This window comes from Lissotriton helveticus, chromosome 3_2 (genome assembly GCF_964261635.1).
Source record: "Lissotriton helveticus chromosome 3_2, aLisHel1.1, whole genome shotgun sequence".
Taxonomy (NCBI): domain Eukaryota; kingdom Metazoa; phylum Chordata; class Amphibia; order Caudata; family Salamandridae; genus Lissotriton; species Lissotriton helveticus.
The window spans coordinates 441,177,233-441,198,360 of record NC_136062.1 but is presented as its reverse complement, the minus strand read 5'-3'; positions in this window follow the sequence as shown (position 1 = coordinate 441,198,360).

Here is a 21,128-nt window from a genome sequence, read left to right as displayed (position 1 = left end):
CTTAGCAATGTCAGTTGTGAAGTGAAGTATAAAAATCTATTTATTACATTAAAATTGCTCTCATACTCCTAGAACCAGCGACAGTCAACGAGGTTTCAGCTGAGGAGCAAAAAACTAGTGAAATAAATAAGAAGGAATCTCTGACTGCTATTTCCTCTCACTCAGATGAATATATTCAAATTTTTGTTTACAGACTGGAGGTGCCTCTCAAGCAGATGAATATATTCTATACTTGTTTACAGGCAAGAGATGGTCTCATTTTATAAGGTGAAAAATGCATACTTAGTCAAGGCTTTTGGTGAAGTATGAAAAGTTCAAAGCCACCTGGTGGAACTGGTATGAACTGTCAAACTTTTCTGAGACCGTTCTCTATATTTTAAGTATATCCCAAATACGGTGAACAGTCTGAATATCAAATTTTAAATATCGAGTTGGCAAAATATCGTATTTTAAATATAGAATTGCCAAAATATCAACTTACAAAAATATAGTGGTGCAGAATATCGAAATGCAGGTAAGAAATGTTTTTAATAATATCGTAGTTAGTAATATTGAAAGTCATAATATAACTGTTAAAAATATAATTTGTTTGTATATTCAGTGTTAGTATATGTGTTAAAAGTATGTATTATGTTTGTAATGTATGTTGGAATTTTTTTAAGTAATGAATTTTATGTTGAAATATTTTTGCATATTTTAGTTCTGCAGCGGGTTGTGAGTTTATAGAGGAATAGGTTGGGAAGTAATTTAATTATAATATATTAATTAAGATTTTATTTGAATTAATTAATTATATGTTAATTCATTTTTGTGTAATTTTATATCGTAGTGGGTTGTGGGTTTATAGGGGAAAAGGGGGGAAGTCATTTAATTTAAATTAATTAATCCATAAATTATTTAATTAATAATTTTGTATTTAGGTATTTATATTGTTAATTGTGTTAAATAATTAATCAATAATTATAATTTGATTATTAATAAAAATACTTTATTGGTAATTATGTTTATTGTGTAAAAAATATTAAATAGTTATTAATTTGATATTAAATATTAATAATTAATTTGTTAATATGTTAAAAGTGTACTTTTATTTAGGGGACGGCTGTGGGTTTATAGGGGAATAGGGTGGGAAGGAATTTAATTTTAATTAAGTAATTATTACATTTTATTTATTGGTATTGATAATTAATTTATTGTTAATTAATAATTGGTAATTACTTTTTATTGATTAACTAATTGATAATTATATTCATTGTAATCATTATTAATTAGTAAATTATTTTTAGTATTGATTATTTATTGGTATTGATAGTTAATTTATTGTTAATTCATTATTAATTGGTAATTAATATATATTAATCGATTAATTGATAATTATATTCATTATGTGAAATTTTATGTGGAGTGAGTTGTGTATTTATTGGGGAATAGGGTGGGAAGTAATTTAATGTTATTAAAGTTATTATTAATTTTTATTTATTGATATTTTTAATTAATGTATTGTTTATTTATGATTATTCATTATTTAATTAAAAAAATGTTTTGATTTATAAGTATGTTATTTTTAACCCTTACGCTATCCAACACTTTCCCTACTGTTGCACTCACTAGAGTGAGATTAGTAATTTTTACCCACCCGCTATCCAACACTTTCCCTACTGTTGTACTCACTGGAGAGGGAATAGTAATTTTTACCCACCCGCTATCCAACACTTTCCCCACTGTTGCACTCACTGCAGTGGGAATAGTAATTTTTGCCTACCCGCTATCCAACACTTTCCCTACTGTTGCACTGTTTGGAGTTAGAATAGTAATTTTTACCCAACTGCTATCCAACACTTTCCTTACTGTTGCACTCGGTGGAGTGGGAATAGTAATATTTAGTTTTCCGCTAGCCAACTCTTTCCCTACTGTACCACTTGCTGGAGTGGCAATAGTAAGTTTATCCCCTAAGTTATGCAACATTTTCACTATTGTTATATTTAACGTACTTTAAAATATGAATTATAAAATATATTTTTGTTTATATTATATATATGTAATTATATTTTAAAATATGGTGTTAATATTCTAAAATTATAAATAATAATTACTTTTTGATAATATTAAATTAATATATATAAATATGTTTTTTATGACATTTTTTATTTAATAATTTTGACCTCTTTTACTTAATTTTGAGTATGTTTTACTTAATTATAATTATTATTTAATTAATGTTATATTATTTTTAAGACATTTAAAAAATTTAATATTTTAGCATTCTATATTTTCAAACTCGATATTTTTTATTTTATATTTTTGCACTTACCTGTTTTTAGATAGGGAGTCGATATTCTGCCATTCTATATTTTTACTACGATATACTGGTCGATTTTCTTGTATTCTAGATTCTGTCAGTGATCCCCCAAATGCATGTTATTTCTTAGTTTATTTCATTCAGTGCCTCTTAATAATAAAATATGCGAGTACAGAGATGTGGTCTTATCTGTTCAAGCTAGGAGGAGAAGTGCCCTTGTGACTGAGGTGCATGCTATGGGACCCAGATACCTTGGGTCTAATCATAGCGTCAGCGTTTGAACCAAGACTGAGTGCTTCAGCTTCACAGACTTTATTTCTCTCTGCGACCAATCGTTTGTATGTGTGATTATGCAAATATTCGAGATGCCATCTAAAAAACTATATCACATACTCTCTAGTAGTTTATCAATTACAAGTCAAAAACGAATTTCCACCAAAGCTTGCTTTCTCTGTACTACATCGCATGTTTCATATGTCCACCACCTATCTGAGATGCTCCGACTTCAATAAAATGTTCTTTGTAAAATGCTGCACTGGTTCGTAGAGCTAGGGTTGTGTTGCATCGATGAATGACATAAACAAAATGCAAAACACAAAAGTCTGTACTTTTATCCGGTTTTACCTGATTTGAGCATTCAACTTCATTCCTTGGAGAATTTACAGAATCACTTCCTTCCTCTCCTGGCCTCCACTGTTCTTTTTCCAGACGCTTACTCTTTAGGGGTGACACAACCTTTCATACATTGGTGAATGTTGCTGTGACATAAACTGCACACCAGGTGGCTTTAGGTTTATAGTATGAATCTGAGAGTAAAACTGATCACTACTTCATAAATTTCCTGTGTTGTGTAAAGGTTGTTAGTGCTGAAGACAGTCATTTTGGACCACAATATAGAGTTGCTTGCACTTTATGTCTAATCAATTCTTGACCAATATACTGATATTATTAATCCCATGCACCAGTGCAAGCTTTGATGAGAGAAAGGAATATGACAAAGTTATGTGGTAATTTAGAAACTATTGCCTCTGATTAATTTGTAACTCTTCTTTTTTTGTGAATGACAATCTTTGCCTCAGGCATCAATTCTTACTAAATTCTTACTAAATAAAATAAAACTTATAGTCAGGGAAAAAGCCCAGTTCTCTTTTGTCAATAAATGTTTTTGGATTTTTATTCCAACCACTGTGAACAAAAAGAATGTGATTAATATTTACAATATCACCACACAACCAGTGTTGTATTTCCTTTAAACATATTCTGTAGTATCAGAGTTTCTGGACTGTGCTACATGAAAAGACTAATGAATTCATGTAGTAACCAGGGTATGCAATTAGTATCTTAATGAAGTTATTAATGATCTTATATAATACTATATTGCATGTTTAGGTTCTCTAGATGGATATATTTAGTTACTGGATGTGTTTAATTTCATTTTTTTTAATACATGTATTGTGTCAATTGCTTTACGTTAGGGTGTTTGAAGTTTCGAATAGTGTTCCTCCACAGCATCGTGGCATTGTTTATCACTTTGTAAATGTCATCACCTTTATACCGTTTGTGAACATTTCAAATAATGGATGAAAACCTTCATGAAATATTAGATTTGCAGGAGCAAATCTCAGTTGGAGAATTCATATAGGTATTTGAAAACAACACTTCGATAAAACATTGTTTTTCTGGGGATATGTATCTTCAAAGCCAGTTGGGAAACTTGCAAAACTATGAAACCAGTGTGAAGTTCCACCTTCAAGAGTGTAGTGTGAAACTTCACCCTCCTCTAAGTTTAGGTGAGTGCTATCTTCATGTAACTGTCTCCATGAATTTAGCACAACAGATTTCTTATCAAAAGTTTATTTTTGTACAATGATCTACTTACTTAAATGGTTAATAGTCTTTTTATGGGCACTGCAGGGCAACCAGAATGGGTAGTAGACAGACTTACAAATTAAAATATAGTATTGGGTATCTATCTTATAAAACCATACCTATGAAACACAAGATATTTTTCCATTTCTTATCTTGTTTTGGCACCAATACAATTAACTTTGTAAGATGTATATGACTGAACTTAGTACAATACAGGTATGATATATTACATGACTTGAGTTCATTTTAATATTAACATTATTCAGACCATTTAAAACAATATCAGACCCATTTGTGGAATTCTTAGAATATTAACAATAAGAAAATATTGTGTTCCTTCAGCACACATGCTACAGGATTTTGTTTTTAAAGGGCAGGTATTACCTCTTAAAGAATTTAGGATGGCAGTAATTTGTTTGATGATATAAAGGCTATCCATTTTATTTAAACAAGGTATTTTCAAATATATTGCTTTTTAAAAGAGTTAATTCAATATCGAATATTGAGCTTTTAGTTGGCCAGACAAAGAAATAATTATTGGTGCATGGAATACTGATTCAGCTTTATCATACAACGACCAAAGGTGACATAGGAAGAATGTGATTATGCACGTTATTTTCCAAGCTAATTTATTCTGAACACAGTATTTTATTTTATGAGGAAGGTACTCAGAATTGTATTATTGATGCATGTCCTGTGATTTCTGCATTGTGTCACTATGAGTTCACATACCTAATGAAAATTAGGCAGAACTAATCCTGGAATTACTATTGATGTGGGAGGATTTGAAAGTATAATTTATTATGGGTTTACTCTAGATAAATTTGAGCCTGCAGGAATGTCTTCCAATGCCTTGGAAATTAAGGGAAATGTTGGCAAGAAAACACTTCATACAGAGTCCAGTCATATCCATAAAATTAATCCTATATGGTGTCCTCTGGGAGTGTAATATTTGTTTTTGTGTAAAGAAATTTTGTATTTTTAGTAATAAACATTTCAGCTAAGTATAAGTTAACAATATGAAAAAAAGTGCACACCACATCTCATTTGTATAGATAAATGATACCTGAACTATGCCTTGATGTTATGGGACCTAATCACAAAGGCATTTTGAGCACATTATGTAATACTTGTGTAATACTGTTTTTCTGAATTCTTAAAACCCTTTTTTATTTAGCCAAGAAACATAAAAATGGTACAGGGAATATTCATATACAATTAGTACATAAAGAAAGGACACATCTCTCTTTTCACTTTGATGAATAATGAGTTGGAAATTTCAGGGCTGCTTCATGAAGATACGTAAGAGTATGTAAGAGAGTACTCCATTTGCACTACTTTAATACTCAAAAAGGCTTTTGTGACTCAGTCCTGAAAAGTCCAAGTCCTTTCCATATGTACTAATTATATATTAATATTCACTGAACATTCCCCATGTATTCCCAATTTTAAGATGGTTTAGGGCCAATCACAAAGACATGTAAGAGTATTTTTTGGGAATGTAATTCACTTGCTTTTTAAATTGACGTAGGATGCAAAATAAAATTGCAAACTAACAGCCTATAACAAAACATGTGTTATGGTTTGTCTTTTCATGTAAGGCTTATCAGCCTTGTGACTGGCTGTGGTTGTGGGCAATTAGAATGTATCAATCACATAAGAGAAGGGGACAGGGAGCTATTGGTATGTCCAGTACCCTTGCTCTCAAGCAGAAGTGTGAAGACACAAGGAGGGTAACTGTTTCTAAGAAAGATGTTGCTGGTAGGATAATAGCGGGAGTGAGGGCATCTTCCTTATTGGCAGGTAGTGTCCTCAGACACCTCTGTGGGTTTCACTATTCATCACTGGGACCACTGGTGGCGTATTGGTGCATTCCTGGTCAGCTGTACACTAACACCTTCTAATATTAGGAGAGTAGTGTATCAGCATATTCTTGCCAGATGAGATCGGGGTTGCGGCTGTATGCGGTCATCGATACGAGACACACAGACAGGACAGCAGTGGTTATTTTCATTATACGGCTGAATGTTTTGTTTTCTCTGCTTTGCATTGCTTATTTTGCAACACAACTGGATTGAATATACTTGCTACAAGGAGGCATTCCTGTTGTTGTTCTGTCTCCATTTTCCTTGCTTTGTGGTTTCCTCTAAAAGACTGTGCTCAGGTATACTCAGTGTGAGGGGGTGCCTAGATCAGTGGAAAGAGGGTTGTCCTGAGGGAATCTGTTGCCAATTTTACTCCGTTTGGTTTAATCAGTCATGGCAACCGCTAACATATCCCAGCCTCCAGCATTTATGTTGAGAAAGGTGAGCCATTGTTGTTGTGTAGGCAATGTAGGAAAATATTTGTTTCCTACTTGATAGCTATGAGTGGAGAATGGTTGCTGTCAGCCAAGAAACAAGCAATTTTACTCAACAACCTTGGTTTAGATGGGAGGAACATATATGAAAGTTTGGAAGAATTGTCAGTAGGTGTTGGAGATGGGGAGCCTGGAGATCTATTTGAGATTTCAATGATGATGCTTGTAAAATATTTCAGCAGCTGGATGAAAATCGTCTAGGAAAGGCTCCATTTTTTTTAGAGTGCAGGGTAAAATAGAGACAGTGTAGAACTATGTAAAATCCTAGAAAGCATTTTCTTGCACATATGATTTTGTAGAATTACCGATTTGCTGATCAGAGATCAATTGGTGAGATACACCAATGAATAAAGGGTGCAGGAGAAACATCTGGCCAAAAACCCTGATCTCAAGGAGGCAGTTACGCTGGTGAAGCTATGGAGAATGCTTCCAGCTTGGTTCAGGAGATCTACAAGATGCGGTGGAAGAACAAAGAAGTGTGATTGACGCAACAAAGGAGGTGTCTGGGAAACTAGGTGCGCGGCAGGAAGAAGTAAAAAAAACTGTGTTAAGGGTTCCGAGATGATCTTGGACAATACGGAGGTGAATGTTACAGGTGTGGGACTACCTCACATCTGTCCAATAGTTTGAATTGCAATGCCAGGAATGTTCAATGTAAAAATTGTGGGGAAAGGGGGCATTATGCCAGAGTGGGCAAAGGGGGGCAGAGTGAATGTTGTTGAGGAACAAGCAGAGTTGGAAGGCAAAGTTGTTCTCTGGGTAACAGAGAGTAGTGTCCTTGATGGTGGAAGCTTGAAGATGACCATAGATCTTGTAGACATTTGGGGGTAAGACTTTAAAAGTACTGATGGCTTCTGGGTTTCCATACACAATGGTGAGGGACCAGAATTGGACTGATCACTTTGGTGGCAAAGGCATTAAACTGATACTTCGGATATCAACCCTGTGGGTTGTGGTGGGGCAAAGATTGATGTGTTGGGGTACACAATCCTGGAAATTCTATTTCGAGACAGGAAAACGGTGGGCAAGGTTTCTGTTGTGAAGCCTGGGGGCAATCTGTTGGCGGACACCAGAGGGACGGGGGTATTGCGTTTAGATGAGATGATGATTTGATGATGAGAACTTTAATATTATTATCTATTCAACCAGTTAAAATGTTTGGGCGCAGGCAATATTTAAGTTCACTGAGCCTCAATATATAATTAATTGTTATCTCTACATCCTTTCTAAAAGGAATAGAAATATCTATAGGAAAGTAAGAAAGCGTGTCTGTAGTATTAGCGGTGTTGTGTGAAGTTGAAGCAAGCCCATCAGTAAATCGGACTGAGTCCTCCTTGCGTAGAAGTTATGATCGCTGCAGACCATGGTCACTTACAGCTCACCAACATGAAGATGAACGCCTTTAATTCAGCATCAATTAATTATTCAACACATCCTCCGAACAGCTACCATGTGCTCTCGTCTTGAAAAAGTACCACATGTCTGCTCCCCAGGCACAGAATCATTTGCATGCACATTTTTTCAAAAGTAAAAAAAAAACCCAGGCAAACCAGTGATAAAATCATTTATTCTTTATTGATGAAAGTCTCTTATTAGTAGAGGAACCATGAAAAATATCTTACAACAATGAGTGGAATATTGACAAACTGTGAAAGTAATAGCAAGCAAAATGAAAATCAGATTTTTTTTTAAGGTGCCTTATGTGGACCATCCTCATGTATATGCCTTTGTCATATGTCCTAAGATACTTAATTTTAACAACATTCTTAACATAAATGAATCATATTACCCATTCTACGGTCAAGGCTGAGGCGACCCTGATGATGTCTTACCTGTCACAAATATCCACGTCACAGCCTTCTTCAATGGTGACTTCTTTGTCGTATTATTGTAATGCTAAGTCTTTGAATAGTAAATGTGATGAATCTTGAGTTACGAACACAGATGATAGAATGGTCGCGTCTCTGGTGCAAAGCTTCGTGAAGTTTTCAGCTGGATCAGCAAATTTTTTCCTTTCTCTGTTTGAAGTCCATGTGACAAAATTATACGAAAAAGCAATGAAGTCTTTAACATTTACATATTTTTTATATAATGCATAGTATTTTGTCGCAGTTGGGGCGTGAATCAAGAGCAGGGTTTGGTTATTCAAACCCATAACATTGGCTTTGGTTTGGTCTTGAAGAATTGGTTAAGCTCCGCCCCTCACACTCTTCCTTTGCATTGTTTCTTATGAATTATTTTTATATTCTATCTCCCCATCTCCCTAGTTCCTACTTGTTTTTGTACTTGTTTCACTATGCTTTCCCTTCACTTACGGCAGTTTTACAAGAGAGCTGCACCTTCCTTAATTTTTTCCTGCCAATTTTCCCTTATCACCATAAAATCATTGAATCTGAAACAGTCACCTTTTTGACTACAAGCATTTTCCAATTTAAGATTATTTTTTTAATATCATCATTAGTGTTTATGGCCTCTCCTTGGAGTTGTGGAGCTGTCCCAAACCAGAAATAGTTCAAAGGGTCTGTAGGATTCAGTGCTCACCAAGTAGAGTAGCATGGAAACTGCAAAATGGGGTATTATGCCAAGGTGGGCGTGAGTGGTTATGAAAAACAACACAGTACAGCGCAACACGCATGCAGAATGTCTAGTAGTAAATATCGAAAGGCCAGAGCGGTGGGAATTGATGCACTGAACTGCATCTTCAGATGGAAGGTACATTGCTAAGTAAACAGAGGCACCAACATGGCATTGGTGTATAATGGGTGACATCACAATACCCTGGTCAAAAAGTAGCTTGAGAATGTGTGATGACATCACAGAATTCTACTATAATCTTATTATCTGATGCAATCATGCCTGATAGATACACAAGCTAGTCTGACCCTGATCTCATATGCAATACTGGGAGTGCCAAAGAGGACAATTTCTATAATATGACTAGAGGTGAACAAGCCAGGCTTGGCCTGTGTGTCGTTTGTGTCAGATGCCTATCTATGGCTCAGCTCTTGGTCCCACGAGACTACAAAGCAAAATAGAATTGGGCCAAAATACAAAACAATGCTAACCACCTATCTGCTTCAACTTTTACTTTGATAAATTACTTTATTATGATCTGATTGTCTGAATCTTTTATGGTTTTCAGTAACCGTATAAAGAATATTTAACTGACTGACTTTACTATGCATAAAAAATATATAATTGTAACTAAATGTTAATCTATGCATTGATATAGCCTGATGTACTAAATGTACTAAATGAAAATACAAAGCTTGAAACACATTGGGAGTTTTTTTAAATTAGAAAGGGTCTTCATCGTATTTGTACATGAGGTTTGTTTCATGATTTTAAATGCCAGATCTTGTGCTGGGTGAGCTTGTGGTTTTGACTCCCTGTATGAATTTCTTTGCTTGCGCATCCCTCTATTTGTGATTAGTAGACCACCCAATTAATTTCAGATGTTGCATTCCCAGCCCCACTCCAAATGCACCACTCTCACTGCTGCTGAATCTTTAGTCTGAGGAGAGCTGGCCCCTCTATGAACTCATCTTTTGGTGACACTCTGCTTTCACTTAAACAATGCCTGACTGTGACACATTAACCTACTCTTCAACTCTGTCTTCCTTAAGCAAACTACTTTCAAAGCTGCCAGATGTATCCTGTTCAAATAGCCTTTTCTTTATATGCAATTCCTTTCACACGTCTTTGCATTATAGTGTTCTTACAATTAAAGGGGTTTCAATTTAAAGAGAAGAAAATATTAAATATAACAAAACACTATATGGTGGTTGGTGTCATAATTCAAACAATTAAAGAACAATACGTCCTATTGAAGGTCCTTCCATAATTTTTGTTATTACCAAAGCAAAACAGATTTATTTAATTCCTAGACTGTCACGTGTTACCTTTACACCATTACCCCATTGTTCATTATATAATTGAATTTTGTTGATGTTCTTGTTATTCTCCACAGATGTCAGAAACATTTCAGAAGAAATCTGCTGTGAAATAGGCCTGCATTGAAGAATTACTGTTAAATAATGCTACTGTAGCCTTCAGAATATCTTATAATAAGATAGAATTGTATTTTATTTAAATAGTGCACAAAGAGCTCAACCTTCAAGGCTATATACTATGTTATACATTTCTTTGTATAGTGCTCATAAAATATAGCAGTCTAGGTGTATGGGTAGATTACATTAGATTGTTGGTGATGTTGAAAAGACAAGGTCGATGATGTGGGATTTGAAGTGCTAGTTGTGTGACATGCTGTACCGAGCTCAGTGTGCCAATGATGAAGAGGTGTCTCTTGTCTTGTTTGAGCTTGTGTTGTCTGGGAAGTTTAAGTCATCCATGAGGGTGGTGTAGGCCTTTCAGATGGACGAGATCTGAGAATTCATCAATGGAGTCCTTGTTCTGCCAGGGAGGCCTGTAGATGAGATGGAAGGTGGCCATCTGAGTTGTAGAGCTAGGAAATGGCATGTCAGCAGATCCATGGGATTGAGTGTTTCTATCTTGCCTATGGTGTAAGACCAGGAGGACCTATGGATGACAGTGAGACCTTCTCCCTTCTTTTGTGCCCTGTCCACACAATGGATTGAAGGATGTCGAGAACATGGACCATATTTCTGACCGTCAAGCTTGTGATAGGTAATGAGGTCTGCAATGTTTACGATGTTGAGTACTGCAGAGTGAGCATTAATGAGCATTAGCTGGGTGTGAGTCATTTGCAGTATGCAGCCACGGCCGGCAGTGGGATTACCTGCAGGACGGTGACGTGGGGAGGGGGAGTGGCAGGGTGGGGGGTAGTAATGTATGGATTACGGAGTTTTACAGGCACTATCCAAGGGCTCATATGCCCTAGCATAATGGAAAAGTTTCAAAAATCTGTCAGCGTTGTTGTCGCGCAAATATCATTCTGAATTTGCAAAAAAGAGAAAGGAGCCACTAGGGCCAGCCTCAGATCTGGATGAAATGTAAAACATTTGCTGCAAAATAGTTAAATTTAATATATTGCCCTACATTTAATAAAAGTATAACATTTGAACCCATACATTTTCTCGAGATAACAGACGGTTTGGAGAGTTTTTCTTTAAAAGCAAAACAGCTGAATTATATGTTCCCAGACTAGGATCAGGTGTCTTACAGAATGGATGTAATTTATGTAAATTTACCAAAGCCTGTACACCTTTCTGTGGCTTAATTTAAGACTCTTAATATCTGGCCCATAATCCCTCAGGCCACTGAGGCACGATAATAACTAACAACTAATCAGAGAGGAGAATGATCACTTGTCCTGCATAACCTGGGTTTGCAATTTGTGTTCTTGCCAGTCCCAATTTAACCCTCATGTACGTGTGTATGGTGATCGTTCGAGCGGTTTATCTTGATTCTCCTCTGTCCCTCACACGTGTGTGCATAATCATTGGGTCTCTTTTGTTTTATGCACCCTCCACCAGGAGGTTGTACCCTTGGTTAGGATCAGTAGTGATCAGTGATAAGTAAGTGAAGGTGAAGTGAGTGAGTTACAGTTCAAAATCTCTCTTTCCCAGAGTAAAGTATTTATTGGTTCTGGTTAGGAGATGATAAAATTATTTACAAGTGATAGAGAGTGATTATGGACTCTCTCACATTAACAATAGTGAAGTAGGTCGACATGTTTCAGCCCTTTGTTGCCAGTTGGTCAGTGGGCTTTCTTCAGGACCATTATGAAGTGTGGAGACCATGGGCGTCTCTCTGTGTAGAAAGCAATACTGGGGTTTCCTAGTTTGCTTGTGTCTAGTTATGAAACGTTGTTCATAATGACTTCATGAAGGTCTTTATGTACCTTCGTAGTAGGTTTAAGTTACCTCAGCGGGTTTTCCAGGGTGCCATCCGGGTCCAGTGGGTAGAGTCAGCACAAGTCATGCCGACAGAGACCGCAGAAGGCCTCTCTGACACCCTGGAAAACCCGCTGAGGTAACTTAAACCTACTACGAAGGTACATAAAGACCTTCATGAAGTCATTATGAACAACGTTTCATAACTAGACACAAGCAAACTAGGAAACCCCAGTATTGCTTTCTACACAGAGAGACGCCCATGGTCTCCACACTTCATAATGGTCCTGAAGAAAGCCCACTGACCAACTGGCAACAAAGGGCTGAAACATGTCGACCTACTTCACTATTGTTAATGTGAGAGAGTCATAATCACTCTCTATCACTTGTAAATAATTTTATCATCTCCTAACCAGAACCAATAAATACTTTACTCTGGGAAAGAGAGATTCTTTACTTTAACTCACTCACTTCACCTTCACTTACTTATCACTGATCACTACTGATCCTAACCAAGGGTACAACCTCCTGGTGGAGGGTGCATAAAACAAAAAAGACCCAATGATTATGCACACACGTGTGAGGGATAGCGGAGAATTAAGATAAACCGCTCGAACGATCACCATACACACGTGCATGAGGGTTAAATTGGGACTGGCAAGAACACAAATTGCATACCCAGGTTATGCAGGACAAGTGATCATTCTCCTCTCTGATTAGTTGATATATACCCAAGGAAACTGAATGATCACTCATTCTTTCTCCCCATACTTGGATTTATGATGATAATAACTAGCCAAACAATGATAGCTTCCTTCCACACTTTTGCCATTTCTAAGCCGTGTAATGACTAGATGTAGTTACCCCATTACATGGCAGTCAGCTTACTGAGCTCAAAAGTACAGAAGTGTCAGCTTGTCTTACTGGGATCTGAACTCATGAGCTGCAGATGTGAGTGTTCAGTGTGCAGTTCAGAGTCTCCCTGCTGCTCATTGAGTACTGACTTAGGGCCAGATGTACGAATGGTAAAAATTGCAACTCGCAAAGTCCGAGTCAGTATTTTTTTAATGCAAAAACTGGTTAAATTTTTTGCGAGTCGGTATTCATTTGCAATGCCACTTTGTAATTTTCGAGTACCTTTCGTACATTGCGTACGGCCATTTTTGCATGCGCAAATCGTTGTGAATGATTTTGCAGTCGCAAAATGGTCGTACATCTGGCCCTTAGTCCATTAGTACCTCTGCTATGGAACTGTCACCAAAAAGCCTTGTGGCAACCAGTAGCGAAGAGGAACCTGCTTTTCCCTGTCGGCACTCTTTCTATTTCAATGTTTAACATTTAGAGGGTGGATGAAAGAAAAGGGAGGGTCTCCGTATCTAAAGTTCAGGACATATGTTTTTAGGTGCCATGAATTGCTAAAACTTAACATGAGTGTTTGTAAAATGCACGTTCACTCCTTGGGGATCTTGTGTTGAATATGAGATATGTGTTGTTCCCCACCTACATTGTTCTCATTTTTTCAAACTGAGAATGAAAGGCTGTCTGAAACCATACCCAAGAGGTAATACACAGATCCCTGGCATAGGTGCATCAGTCTGCTGAGCCAATACAGTTAGTATGCCCAGGGTGTAAATATTTCCTCTGAAAAAGAAGACAGGGTCAATGATTTCTTAAACTGTTCAACCATGTAGAGAGCAATTTACAAGGATAGCAACTAGATTGTGTGGTAAAATCTGGGGCCATTTGTATTGACAAATGGCCCCAGATTTTTTTGCAAAAAAATACATGTGGGCACCCACATTTCCTCACAGTAGCTAGCCACCAATGTTGCTGGATGCTGGGTTGCCAACTACCAAGGCTGCCTAGACAGCGTTGCACCTCATACCTCTTTCTTCCACCCCTCTACACTTCTTGTTCTTGTTTTACTCTTGCAGGTTCTTTATTATCTATGCTTTTCCCATATGTCATTGTTTTCCTACTGTTCTCTTTCTCTCTACTCCCTTCTCCTTTCTACCTCTTTGAACTTTATCTCATTAAAGTTTAATAATGAATTAAAAAATAAGTCCCAGTCCCCAAAAATGATTGCCGGCGTACACCACGTGGAACTGCCTGCACAAATTAAGCACTGGTAAAAAAAACAATGCACTGGAGGTAAACAAAAACAGGGTTAACCCATTTGCAGCATCTTTGCTGCTTATTTTTTTGGTGAATAGGAAAGACAAAAAACATCTATCACACAAATGTAACTCTTTATTGGCATATTTATAAACTATGAAATGTTGAAAATACAAGATTCGCATTTTTTGCATGTGAATGATTGACTAGGCTTGAGGCAAAATATTTTTTTAATTTTTATTATCAAGATAGGAAAATAGTGCAATATTGGTTAAATATGTTATAGCATTTTTTTGTGAAACAACTATATAACACATTCCAAATTCTTTACCAGTGGCCGCGAGTATTGGCGAGCACTTACCGTGGACGATGTAGCCGTGCTCTTCTTACGCCCGCACCGCTAGGGACTGCAAATCCCGACATCCTCTTCAATCAGACGAGCATAAAGTCGTGATGGCGTCCCGCATAGTTTGTGGCCGCAAGTATTGGAGAGCACTTACCGTGGAGGGTGTAGCTGTGCGATTGTTACGCCTGCACTGCTGGGGACTTCAAATCCTGACGCTCTCTTCAATCAGATGCGCATAAAGGTGCAAAGGCATCCAGCAGGCCTGTCCACGCCCGTCGGAGCCCTAACGCCTGGAATTCAATTTTAAAATAATCTTCAATAAAGATGGCAAAAAAGAAAATAAATCCGCCAGCCCTGGAGGGGGTAACTATAACAACTTTAGATTCTTTTTTAGTGAAAGCGACAACAGCAATTGCAAAGGATGTCGCCCTAACAGAAAAAAAGACTTTCATTGGGAGGTGGGAACTGAGACCCGGGCACCCTGCGATAACTCATACTGTGATTAAGTCAGTGTTAACACCAGAGGAGGTTCCAAAAGCTGTTCTTCCCGAGTCACCCACTTTCATACATCCTACTTCCAGTCTTATAACCCCGGCAGTCAATGACCCCACTACTAAAAAAAAGAGGTGTGACTAAAGACCTTCTCCACAACACCATAAAAAAAGCGAGAAAGACTGGTCACAACCTATGAAATTGGCTGAAATATCTGCTAAAGTTTGTGATAAAGTTTTTGACATACTAACTCAGGTATTGCAACCTATTATTTTACATTTGACTGCGCTAGAGCGGATGATGCATGAACAGGAATCTACTAAGTCAGCAGCTCTGAGAGAAGAAGGTCCTACTACCCAACCTATGCAACCCATCGCTAAAAGAAGCCTTCCTTTAATGCAGGTTCGCAACATACGTCTCCTAGACATCAAGAAGGGTCAGACCAAAATTGGTTAGTGAATACAAACCACAGTCTGACTTCAACACAGAGGGCAAATATTTATAAAGGGCTACCAAATTAGGCACAAGTGACTGCAGGACCTCAGGGTAGAAACCTTTGGGTGGGGTATTATAAATAACCTTCCTGAGAGAAGAACACAAAATCTTCTCAAGCAGAGACCACATGTGGGTTGCAATGAGAAGGTAATCAAATCCCATTTTTAAAATCTACCTCCAGCTGCATCCCCTTTCGATTTATTAATGGTAAATGTTCCGGTCCTATGAGAAAATCCGCAGGAGTCTACTGACTAACTCATGAACAAAGCACGGCACTGGCTATCGCGGTTTGCCAGAGCTGGCTCCCTCATGCAGGACTATATGATTATGGCCAGAAGAATTCATTGGGTAGGTCCCATGCCAAAAACAATTGAGGACGACTGTATAGTACTTAATTTTAATAATTCATGTATGGTAGGCTATCTGCTTAACCATCTCTCCTGAGCTCCAACAATGATATCCCAGATCTAAATTGTTCCTTTGGGCTTTTTTTTTTGAAGCACCTTGTAATAATATTTATAAGACTCATAGGCGACCGGTTAGGGAAATTAGTTTTTCAAACTGGCCCCCCCCAGGGAAACTCTAGGCATTCCCACCAAAAATAGGTAAAATAGATATGCGCTCTGGAGAACTTAGATAGCTGCGATTGACTTGTATCTCCTACTCAGGCAGCATATTTAGTAAATCAGGTAGCTCACAAAGAGGTTACCCACAAAATCACTTTATGGAGCCACACCTTGTAGAATCTGTGGGGCAGCGGTCAGAATTAGCATTGGGTGAGCTAGGTACTACTCACACAAAGGAAAACAGATTTAGAGTTAGAGAAAATGATTTCTCACACTTCTCACGTGGAATTTCGCTAGGTACAGCAATAAAAAGGATAATATAGAATGGCATAATTAATTGGTAAATTCACACATTATTTGTTTCCAGGAAACATGTTAGAAAGACTCTATTAAGTTAGACGGCTATCGTTCATTCCATACCCCAGCCCTCCCATCCACAATGGGAAGAGCAAAGGGTGGCATTTTACCACTAATTGTGGATACGATCACGCTTAAAATAGTGGTTTTGAACAACTCTTCCTATTTTCACATAGTAGTCGCAAGGTCTCAAGGGTAGAGAGCTAATGATAATAAATTATTATAACAATAACTTTGTGGACCCAGCCTCCTTGGTAGAGAATCTTGGGAGAATTATGGAGGATTTGGTATATCATCATTCTAAACCCTACACATTATCTGGGTGGGTGACTTTAAAGTAAATAGATGCCCTAGAGATGAGCCCCGTTTATGTGGGGTAACGGATCTTAACGGGGAGGCAATTAGTCATTTTAGGAACACTAGTTATGGTAATACGTTAAATAATTAATTGGTCTCTTGGCAGATTGAAATTAGAAATAAGATACATTTAAGCATTGGTGACGTTGATCCTACATTTTATAGGGCTGGGTTAAGCTCATCTATTGATTACATCATTTTCTACATAACAGAAAGCTAAATAGACCAAAGGTTAAGATGACAGGCATTAGTTGCATGCTCTCATTACATACAACCTCCTATGGAGAGAGCATAAGACAAGGAGTGATATATTTGCCCCTATACCAACTCTGAAAATGAAGAACAGATATATTTTAAGATGGAATAAAGTTGAGGTAAATAGTTTAGTTGCCAAGATTATAGCTAATAATAAAAATGAGGTCTCTCTGTGCTTAGATCTTCAAGCTAATGTACTACTTGTGTTTGAAGCACTCTGGAAGATGTTGGAATGTACGAGACTTCAATTAACCTGCCCAATTCCGAAAAAGACCTTAAGCTGGTCTTTGATAGGAACTGTTCTTTAGCTCCAGCTCAGCTAAAAAAAAAGAACTAAATATAAAACCTAGAAATAAGGATCTAATAAGTAATTGTAGGGCAGAATATAAGTCAGCTAGAGGAAAAAGAAAGTACTTACTTACCTAAAGAAGAAGCACTGGAGTAGCTAACACAAGCTTCAATCTCCAGAGATACTAAAGCATTTTGGAAAGTGGTTAACTCTCCCTACCTTTGGGAGGAGGGTGTGCCCTCATTGGACTCACATATCATTGAGGAAACTTGGGTAACCTATTTCCAGACCATCTTTCAAAGAAGGGGAAAATTTAACACAAAAATATAGGATATTGACAAAAGAGATATTCCCATGCTGAACATTGAAATGACTGAAATTGAGTTTGCTTTATCCAAGCTAGCCCGGACAAGGTCCCGGTAGACCTTTTCCTTGCAAACAAATATTTGTGGGTATCTACGCTGACTATTGTATTTAATGCTATGATTAAAACAGGCCTATTGTACTCTTGGAAGCAATCAGTGATTATTCCGATCTGTAAGATGGGGACACATTTTTTCATGTTCAAAATTAATGTAAATCCATTTTATATATTTATTTTAAATGCAAAATAATAAAAATGCTACACCATTAAATTAAATTTGAATTAAATATTCAATTAAAGAAAATATGATAAATTGAATGCATTTTTCTAAATGATGAGTTAAAAATATATTCCCACATAAATTCCAAAATTTTAAAACATTCATTTATGCATTAATAATTCTTAAAAAATGGTGTACATAATTTATATAAACAATTATAATTTCATTTGAAATAAATGTCTTGTTACATTAATTTGTAAAAGAAAATAGGTTTATTATTTTTATAATTGCTTCTAACAATATATTAGATGTATTTTCATTCGCTATTACTTTAAATAATTTAAGATTATTTCCTATCAGAAAACTCATGGAAGGGTGTTGCACTACCAGAGATTGGACATGTGTAATGCTAGACTTACTATTTTATTTTAATTGTAACCTACACTTGCAAATTAGGCTCCACCCTGTTTCAGTGGGTGAAGAAGTATAAGTCTACAGTTCTTTGTAATACTTTACACTTTGATTTTGTGAATAGGCAAAACTAGTAAAGTTCCTCAAAAGTGTAATAATAAATCTACATGAATAAGTTACTCTTGTGTAAGTTACTTTTGCTAATAACTCTGCTAGTCTTTATTTAGACTTCAAGAATAACTCAAATGACTTATCCCCTTATCCTGAATACTGCAGTTCAGTGGAACAGAGACTCCACTTTTTATTTCTAGCCCCCTCCCAATGCCTGTCTGTTTTCTTTTGATACACTTCATGTAATGAAAGATACATGACCTTCTCTTCCATTGCAGTATGGAGGCAGGTGGCTCACATGTGAATCTACGACAAAACAAGCTGTAAACTTATGATTTCAATATAGTGACAATTTCAGTTCGAAGCACGCATCTTTTGCAGATGTACATACTATGCGTAGACTGTAAAGCAGTTGACTCACTTTCTGTAAAACAGTAGTGGGTAGAAAGTGAAAGAAAAGTGAGTAAATTATGTTTTGGGACCAACTATGGACAACTAGACCATCCCATCTACACTTCATATCCACAGAATAGTCCTGCCATACCATGGTGCTACCATGCATCACACAGTTGTGCAGTGTCGACAAAGCATCAGTTTGTGAGTTGTTCACCTGATATCCTTATATGAGTTTGTTACCTGAGGACAACACCTAGGAATGTCATTATTTAAAGCTTTTGAAATAGTCACCATCTCAATGATTATGTTTTACAACTAGTCGAAAGTTATTTTGCAGTTTGTCTTCCTGGTTCAATGGCCAGAGGTCACTCATGTTACCTCATCAGAGCAGCCAAGGATCAAGGAGTTGAGGGAATACAACTCACAATGTAGAATGTCCATTATAAAGGTTCACTAGAAAGGTCTCTGCCACTTCCAGTAAAATCTAACAGAAAAAGTTCTAAGGAGGAAGAATGACTCCCTCCCCGTACCCCTATTTTGAGGTGAGGTACTCCCGCTCTTCTCTGCGAAGACTACTGTCCCATCAGTAGGGTCATATTGGTAAAGCTTACATTAAACTAGGAACAACATATTTATACAGCAGTTGGTTATGGCCAAACAGTGTTCCCATATCAAGAAACATGGCTCCCTAATCCATCAGTCAATAGAGCTGGGCAAATCTGAGCTGCATATTAGAATCACAAGAGAGATTCAACGCAGCCTTTCATCTTTCTATGAGCAAGAACCGTTCCGCTGAGCACTAATCACACTCCTTATTGTAGCACTAATTTTATTTTTGTTAAGTAGATCATCAAATTAAAGAAACAAGCAGTGGAAATGTTCTGAAAAGGATCCATTTCTTTATACAAATAATTCTTATGTAGAGGGATATGTTTCCTTGTGAATACCACTATTATAGTCGATCAAGTGTAGGATTTGCCTAAAAAATTTGTGACAGCACATCTGCTTTTTCTCCTGCATCAAAATGAACCCACACCTTTCCTTTATTCATATACCCTTTTTTCTTGCCATCATATGCCTCAACAACTCTCAGTTCCTTTTCCCACCATAGAATTTCCACATTCAGTCTTGTTTGTCTTGTATATGATGTATTTTTGAGACTCCTTGTTTCTCTGACTAATACTGCCTGCAGAATTGCTCCTTTCCTTCCCAGATATCAGTTTGTTTTGGTCCTGAATGTTCAGCTTATGGCCTCCTTGACTACAGCTTAGTATGTTTATCCAACTGATTGTGTTGTTCTCCTGTCTCCTAGCCTTAAAAAAGTCAGTAGAATGTTATTTCCCTTATACTTTTTTTGAGTGCACAGCTTTTGTACACTCCTGAAATCTGCGAAGATGTTACATGAGCAAAGCTTTTGTAAAAAGACCGCATGGCTGAGCTGTTTTATAATGAAAATTGAAGTTAATGCAGTGAGCTCTTGGGAGAGAGGCACTTCAGTGTTTTGGTGATATTAAACTTTGAAATTGTATTATGAATGACCTTGCCTTTTGTATGTCCACATACTATCTGATGCTTTACAGTATGCAACTGTTTTTGGAGCCTGTCATTTTAATAAAAAGATTTTTTTTTTTTTTAAATAAAAACTTTAAAATGGATGTAGGAAAGTGTTGTTCAACAGGGCTGCTGCTTTGAGAGTAAGGGTACTGTCCCTGTTTGTGCCACAGCATACCTTTAAATAAGTTTGCTAAATACTAAGGCAGTGTGCCCGATTGCCCCAAAAAGTGCTGTCCTCAGTGCAGGCGTGTACTCTGACATTTTGTGCCGCTGTTAGGAAAGCGCAATAGTGAAAGACGGGATTTTCCTTAGAAACGCAAGCCTCTCTCTCGCGGGAGGGCACCCATCCTCACTTACCACCAGCAATATAGTGAGGCACAATGCCAAATAATAATAAAACTCGGATTTGTATAGCGCAACTAATCACCTGTGAGGGTATCCAGTCGCTGTTCCTAGG